Raw genomic sequence first — 8,747 nt, 5'->3', positions numbered from 1 at the left:
GTTAGGTGGGCCTATAGGACAACCTGTGTTATTATATGTTATCTGCATGCTCAGTAGTTATATCACTATATGTTGATATGTTATGCGGGATGGGTTGAGGTCAGACTGCTTTGTGCGGTAATCCAACAAACCCGAGAGCATTCCAGTTACGGGCTAAGGGAGACTCGTACTGTGGGCTCGATGGCAAGCCAGATGTGAGCTGTGGGTGGGAAGCAATCCAGACTCACACTGTGGGCCGGGGGGGGGGGGTAATCTAGTTTTTAAAGTTGTGGACCCATTACATGCTGCTCAGTTTGTCATGATATTGTTGACTTGGTTACATGGATTGTATGTGTATTGGTATTTTGGGGGAACTCACTAAGCTGTCGGGCTTAAAGTTTCAGTTTATTGTTTTTCAGGTACATCTGGGGATCGTGGCATGGAAAAGCCGTGATCTTACCACTCCTCGTTTTGATGATCTTGTTTCTGGGATACTATGATAAAAAATATTTTGGAAACATGTTTTGTAATAAATATTTAATTTGGAAAGCATTTTAAAATTTTTAAATTGGCTTGATTTTCATGGGTGTTACAAGTTGGTATCAGAGCCTTGGTTTGAGTGAATTGGAGGAACATTCGTGTGAATCCAGTCTCAAATCAAGGAAAGGTTTCCAAAATAATTTCTAAAATGGTTTTCAAATTGAGTAACGGAGGATGCATGGCATAAGATCAGCCAGAGCCAGTAAGTAGACCCCAAAATCCCATACAGTTATTTGATTATGTGATATGTTAGAACAACATGCTAGTACTAGGCTAGGGATCTTCAGGAATTGCATGATAGAATTTGCTGATTAAATGATGCCTGCTAGCCTATGGTTTTCCTTATATGAGATTGACATCATTACTGTAGTTACTTGTGTATACAACACGGTTGTATATAACCAAGATCTTATAGCCTAAGAATGTTTAATTCGACCTTAGGGTACGATCGGATATTCGAAAGTCTATAGGGTCCAGTGTTATGTATGGCTAGCATACACTAGTACTGCAGGGTTGAAGGAAGTTTCATGGATGGTTGGGTAGTGAGAAGCTGTACTACTGAAAGCACAGGACCCATACGCGTAGCAAAGAAGTCACAACCCCTAGGGTTTAGGCGGGAGTTGGTCCCCCATTTTTATGCGATCATATGATATATGTTGGTGTGTTTCAGCATGGTGATGACGAGACATTTTGTGACTGCATTTGGGTCGGGATCAGGATCAGGGGACGAATACCAGGAGGTGCCGGTAGCACCTGATCCTGTGGTACAGATGGGGACGGATGAGCTAGACGCCAGGATTCGAGAGGTCCTGCATGATGAGGTTGCCACTTTGTTTCGGGCGTAGCTACCGGAGATGTTTAGGTCTATTAAGACCGCTATAGTTGAGTACTTTGACGAGCATTACGCAGCCCTTGCAGAGACGGCTGTCGCCGCAGCTCCATCAGCTGTAACTGCGGCAGGAGGAGGGGGAGTTGGACGAAGTTTCCATTACCGGGACTTTGATAACACGAAGCCCCAGACATTTGATGGTACTCAGGATGCAATTAGAGCTATGAGGTGGTTCTCTGACCCTGATGGTTGTTTCTTCACGTGTTCCTGTCCTACTGACCAGAAGGTCAGATGTGTTATGAACCTGTTGAGGCTAGGGGCCAAGGATTGGTGGAGATTGACAACCAGATTGTACACTGATGATCAGAGAGCTACTGTTACATCGGAGCAGTTCAGAGAGATGTTTCGCGCCCGCTATGTTCTACCGGTAGAGCGAGAGCGGTTAGCTCAGGACTTTTTGAGTTTGAGGCAGGATGGAGAGTCAGTGATGTTCTGCCCGGAGTTTGCTTTCGAGCAGGCTCAGATGAATGGTTATGTGAGCATGCTCAAGATTGACATCCGTCAGTTTGTGTTTAACCAACGATGTGATACTCTGTTAGAGTTGTAGGAGGCCGCTAGGCGGCGTGATTTAGAGATCGAGCTGCAGTTGAGGGAGCAGCGTCCGGCCCCGGCACAGTCTCAGCCAGCACTGAAGCGGTCTAAGACTGCTGATTCTAAGACTGGGGGTCAACAGAGCCGCACATGTGGGAAGTGAGGTAGGAGTCATTCTGGAGTATGTCGAGCGGATAGCAGATGCCACAGGTGTGGCAAGGAGGGGTATTATGCTAAGGATTGTCGCTAGGGCGCCCCACTTCGGGTATAAGGTTGTGCTACCACTACGATCAGGTTGGCCATGTGAAGGCCAACTGCCCTTTGTTAGCCGCTAAGTCGGCGCAGGTTCCAGCATCATCTACTTTGAGGATTACTGATGGGAGGCCTCTTAAGGACGAACCTTCGAAGGCTCAGGGGCGTGCTTTCCAGCTTACGATAGAGGAGGCCAGAGCAGCACCGGATGTGGTTGCTGGTATGTTTCTCTCCTTTACCTCGTTTATTATATATGTGTTACGCTTATATGTGATACCTGTGCGTATGTACGTTTTTAGTAAACTCCTTGCCTTCTTTGGTATTATTTGACTCGGGGGCGAGTTGGTCTTTCCTTTCTCAGACGTTTAGTAGGGGGTTTGGTGTGCCAACTGACGAGCTAGAGTGTCTGTTTCCAGTTTCTATCGCCAACGAACATGGAGTTTCTGCTTCTTCGGTCTACCGAGGATGTCGGTTGGAGATTTTTGGAGTGGTCTTTCCGATTGATTTGATTCTGATTCCCATGGGGGAAGTATGCCTGATTGTGGGTATGGATCGGCTTAGTCGCTTCGATGCCATGATAGATTGTGAGGGCCAGCAAGTGGTGGTTTGAACCCCAAGTGGGGGAGAACTGATTGTATATGGCGAGGGCACCAGAGCGGGGTCGGGGTTATGTTCAGCCGCCAGAGCTCGACATTATATTTAGCACGCGTGTGCGGGATACCTAATGTACGTGGTAGATACACAGGTTAGAGACCAGACTTCAGTTTCAGAGGTTCCAATGGTGAGAGAGTATGCTGACGAGTTTCCGGAGGAGTTGCCTGGGATACCTCTGGAGAGGTAGGTCGAGTTCCGTATCGACCTGGTATCGGGTGCGGCTCCTATTGCCAAGTCGTCGTACCGTTTGACGACACCTGAGATGTACAAGTTGTGTTCACAGCTGCAGGAACTGTTGGGCAAGCATTTCATTCGACCTAGCAGTTCTCCATGGGGAACACCGATCCTCTTCATCAGGAAGAAGGATGGATCGCACCGGATATGCATTGACTATATGGAGTTAAACAAGTTGACGATGAAGAACCGTTATCCACTCCCGAGGATAAACAATCTCTTTGCTCAGTTACAGGGTGCATCTTGGTTCTCCAAGGTTGACTTGAGATCGGGATATCATCAGGTCCGGGTTAGAGAGGAGTACGTGGAGAAGACCGCGTTTTAGACTCGTTATGGTCAATACGAGATCGTGGTGATGCCGTTTGGGCTCACCAACGCGCCGACAATATTCATGGACTGGATGAATCGGGTCTGTAGACCGATGCTTGATCGCTCGATCATTGTGTTCATAGATGATATCTTGGTGTATTCCAAGACCCGAGAGCAGCACGAGGAGCACCTCAGGGAGCTATTGGAAGTTTTGAGATGAGAACGGTTGTATGCCAAGCTCTCAAAGTATGAGTTTTGGTTACGAGAGGTCCAGTTCCTAGGACATCTTGTTAACCAGGAGGGGATTTTGGTCGACCCGGCCAAAATCAAGGCAGTTATGCAGTAGGAGGTGCCAAGGTCTCCATCGGATATCAGGATTTTTCTAGGGTTAGTAGGGTATTACCAGAGATTTATTCGAGACTTCTACAAGATTGCAGTACCCCTCACTCGTCTAACGAGGAAGGGGGTGGATTTTCGGTGGGGCCCTGAGAAGCAAAGGGCGTTCGAGACCCTCCGATGGTACTTGTGTGAGGCTCCAGTTTGGACACTCCCAGAGGGAGTAGAGGATTTTGTGGTATTATGTGATGCATCCATCATATGTCTAGTGGCGGTCCTCATGCAGAGAGGATGAGTGATACCCTATGCATCACGGTACCTGAAGCCGCATGAGACAAGATACCCTACACACGATCTGGAGTTGGGAGCGGTGGTTTTCGCTCTCAAGATTTGGAGGCATTATCTATATGGGTTTCGCTATACCATATACACGGATCAAAATATTTTGAGACACATCATGGATCAGCCGAACCTAAATATGAGACAGCGCAGGTGGTTAGATGTAGTTAAGGACTACGATTGTGAGATCCTTAACCACCCTGATAAAGCGAATGTGGTTGCGGATGCGTTGAGCCACAAGTCAGCTGGGTGTTCCACCCCAGCAAAGTGTATAAGGATAGCGATGGATTCCTTGCTAGTGAGTTTGATCACAGATGCCCAGGCCGAGGGCATACGACCAGAGAACTGGCAGATGGAAAGGATCAAGGGAGAAAGCGCTCAGTTTGTTCAGGATAGTCGGGGATTATTGACCCGATGTGGTCGCGTTTGGGTTACGATGACTGGTGGAGTCAGGAAGACAGTGATGGAGGAGGCTCATAAGTCTCATTTTTCCATACACCCGGAGGCCACCAAGATGTACCGAGATCTGAGTTTGAGTTACTAGTGGCCATGTATGAAGCGATAAATCGCTTGGTATGTCGAGAGGTGCTTGACCTGTAGGATGGTCAAGGCTGAGCATCAGAGGCCGCATGGTAAGCTGCAACCTCTGGAGATCCCCATGTGGAAATGGGAATAGATCATGATGGATTTCATCACAAAGCTGCCAAGGACAGCGAAAGGGATCGACACTATATGGGTGATCGTGGATCAATTGACCAAGAGTGCTCGTTTCTTGGCAATACATGAGAGCTCTTAGGCCGAGAGGTTGACCGACATATATGTCAGCTAGATCGTTGCTCACCACGGGATTCTGGTCTCCATTGTCTCAGACTGAGATGTTAGATTTACCTCCCGTTTCTGGCAGAAGTTCCACAAGGAACTGGCCACACGCTTGCACTTTAGCACAACGTTTCATCCGCAGACAGACGGTCAGAGCGAGCAGACCATTCAGACCCTCGAGGATATGTTGAGGGCGTGTGTCATTGATTTCAATGGGAGTTAGGATTCGCACCTACCTCTTGCATAGTTTGCTTACAACAACAAATACCACTCTAGCATTGGCGCCCCGCATTTTGAGTTATTGTATGGGCGCAGATGTCGCACCCCGGTTTGTTGGGGTAAGGTTGGATACCGAGTGATGGGGCGAACGGAGGTAGTCCTGCAGAGTACCGAGAAGATTCAGCAGATTAGGCAGCGACTGCAGACCGCTCAGAGTCGGCAGAAGAGTTACGCCGATAGACGTCGGTCTGAGTTAGAGTTTCAGGTAGGTGATATGGTGCTCCTGAAGGTCTTGCCCAGGAAGGGTGTGATTCGCTTCAGGAAGCAGGGGAAATTGGGTCCCCGATACATTGGACCGTTCAGGGTCACTGCCAGGGTCTGCAAGGTGGCGTATAGGCTAGAGCTCTCGGAGGAGCTTAGTCAGATCCACAACACTTTCCACTTTTTCACAGCTGTGGAAGTGCATTGTGGATCAGGAGGCAGTGGTGCCATTGGATGCTATTCAGGTTGATGAGCGCCTGAATTACGTAGAGAGGCATGTGGCCATACTTGAAAGGAAGACGAAAGTCCTTCAGAATAAGGAGATACCTTTGGTGAAGGTACAGTAGGAGCATCAGAAGGGATATGAGTGGATGTGGGAGTCGGAGGCAGAGATGCGGGAGCATTACCTGACATTGTTCATCGCACCAGACTTCGAGGGTGAAGTTTAATTCAAGTGGGGGAGAGTTGTAATTCCCCGATTCTCAGGTATTGATTTATGTTGAATCTTTTTGGTCTTTGGGTCTACTCGACGGGTTAGCCGCCCTACTCGTCGAGTAGTAGCGGGATGGTCCACACGTTTTAGGGACCTACTCGCCGAGTCCAAGAAGGGACTCGACAAGTAGGAGCTGGCAGATGAAACCCTAAATTTCGGGGCATTTCACCTTATTTAAAGGATCATTGGCCTCCCCTAGCCTCCCCTTTACATCCTCTTGTCTCTCTTTAACCCTAACTCGAGTGTGTGTGTGTTCTTTGGAGAGTTTAAGCTTGGAGGAAGGATTTTGGGAAGGAATCACATGGGATAACAAGCTAGTTGAAGCAAGAGTTAGTAGGATTCAAGTTATGAATTAACAATCACTCTCTTGAAGGTACTAGATCGTTTTCCTTGGCCCATTTTCTCCTCAACCCCTTTGTGCATGAGTTTTTAAGAAAGCTTTCTCTTTTGCTTAAGCCAAGATCTGAAGTTGTAACTTCAGATCTCGACTCCCTTTGGCTTCTAGATTCATATAGTCATCAACTTTGCCTAGTATGAGCTATCCCTAAAGGATGTGACCTCATTGCAAGCTTAGTTTTGTCATTTTAGGATCTTAATTAAGCCTTGCATGCACGTACAGTTTGCAACTTTACATGATAAACATGCCTAAGGAAGTTGGATCTGCAATATAGGGCCTTGGCATGGCTAAAAAATGTCTACATGGTTAAAGGGATGAAGGGACTCAGCGAGTCGCATAGTCGACTTAGCGAGTCATATGAAGATGGGCAAGAACCCGACGAGTTGGATAAACAACTCAGCAAGTCCGATGAAGATTTCCGTAGACTCGACGAGTTGTATGAACAACTCGACGAGTCGGTTAAGGTTTACCCAATTGATGGATGCGTGTGAACTTGTGGAGTTGCAAGAAAGAAACTCGACAAGTGGCCTTAAAGTTTCGATCGCAAACCTTAGGAACTCGACGAGTCACTCTGGTGACTCGGCGAGTGGACGAGCATCTCAAGGAACTCGGCGAGTAGCTGAGGATACTCGACGAGTTAGGGTCAACACGGACTGTTGACCTGACTATTAACTTTGACTTTGACCAGGGGTTGACTAGTTGACTTACGGGGTACCTTGAAAAGGCGAGAACTTACGAGTATGGTTATATTATGATAATAGGTGGTGGATTTCGTGGTAGTGATCTGAGAGTTGGAGTTTATCTAACGAGTCAACATTTGCAAGGTGAGTTATCCTCACTATACTAAGGGGTCCAAGGCACCAAGGCCGGCCCATTGGATATGTTATCCTAGCAGTGTTAGATGTTGAGTATGAGTTAGCGTTGCATGGTAGTGGTTATGCCAGTTAGGTGGGCCTGTAGGACTACCTGTGTTGTTATTTGTTATCCGTATGCTCAGTAGTTATATCACTATATGTTGATATGTTATGTGGGATGGGTTGAGGCCAGACTGCTTCGTGCGGTAATCCAACAAACCCGAGTGCATTCCAGTTACGGGCTAAGGGAGACTTTCATATAAAATATTTTGGAAACATGTTTTGTAATAACTATTGAATTTGGAAAGCATTTTAAAAGTTTAAAATTGGCTTGATTTTCATGGGTGTTATAGATATGGATGTGTTAATACTTTCACAGAATACAAAGTACAAAAACAAATAGATGAAAAGTTGAAAATTTTCACTTTTGATATCCCGACTTCGGAGGACTGTAAATCAATGAATATTAAACCAAAGATGACATAATTATAGTCTAAACTCATCTACCAACTGTAAACTACAAGTTGGAAAAAATCACATGTAAATCCGACTTCAAATGAATTAGATATGCATGTTTTAAAACTTTCACCGAATACAAAAAAACTGAAAAACTAAAAACTTCCAGCTTTGATATCTTGAATTTGGGGGACTGTAAGTTAATGAATATAAAACTAAAAATGGCAAATTTATAGTCTAAAATCATGTAAAAACTCTAAACTACATGTTGGAAAAAACCGCATGTCAATCCGAGTTGATACGAATGAGATATGTGTCTTTTAAATGTTTCACAAAAATCGATTGCGGCCCTAAAAGCGGTTCGAGTTCCAAACACCGGTTCCGGTTATTAGACCCAGTTTACCTGGACCCGATGGACCCAAACTCGGATTACACGGAACCTGGATTAAAAGCCATTTTTTAAACCTGGAACTGGAACGGGTTCTATATATTCCAGTTCTAACGGTTCTGGTTCCGGTCCGATTCCGATTTCGGTCCGGTTTTCCGGTTCTAAATCTCATCCTTAAATCGTACCACCTTCATCATCAAATTCGACATGCATGAACATGCATGTGAATAATATCAAAGAAAAGTGTTTATGGAGAAGAAAACTGCAAGAAAACTTTATATTTCTGAAAGAAAAAGTCAACGAAATGTAAGGAAACTGATTTTACCTTGAAGATCAACTTCAAATGATGAATATTCTTGAGTAAAATGAGGGATATTTTCTATAAAGTTCATTGGTTTTGGAGATAATTCATAGAGGTAAAGAGTTGGGGTTTTAGAGAGAAGAAAAGAGAGGAAAAAGAGATTCTATCTCTTAGGATATCTCTTATCTCTCGTCATCTCTTTAGGGTTATACTACACCAAAATCGTCTACCAAAATACAAAGATTCTTATGAACGCATGAAGAATTGAATATAAAAATCTCTCCCTATGATATTTGTGACAACCCGAAATTTTATTCTGTACAAACAATATCACTTCAATAGAAGTCAGAACAGTCGCAGTGAATTTTCAGACTTTTCCGTTAAAGTTTGAGTCTTGCAGGGTTTACGCTTAAGGAGATATCAGGAGAGTGGATGCACTAGGGTTTTGTGAAACTATGTTATTCCAAAACTCTATTATATTAGAGATCATTTCGGG

The sequence above is a fragment of the Lactuca saligna genome, chromosome 4 (assembly GCF_052625555.1).
Source record: "Lactuca saligna cultivar CGN05327 chromosome 4, ASM5262555v1, whole genome shotgun sequence".
Classification (NCBI taxonomy): Eukaryota; Viridiplantae; Streptophyta; class Magnoliopsida; order Asterales; family Asteraceae; genus Lactuca; species Lactuca saligna.
This window is presented reverse-complemented; position numbering follows the sequence as displayed.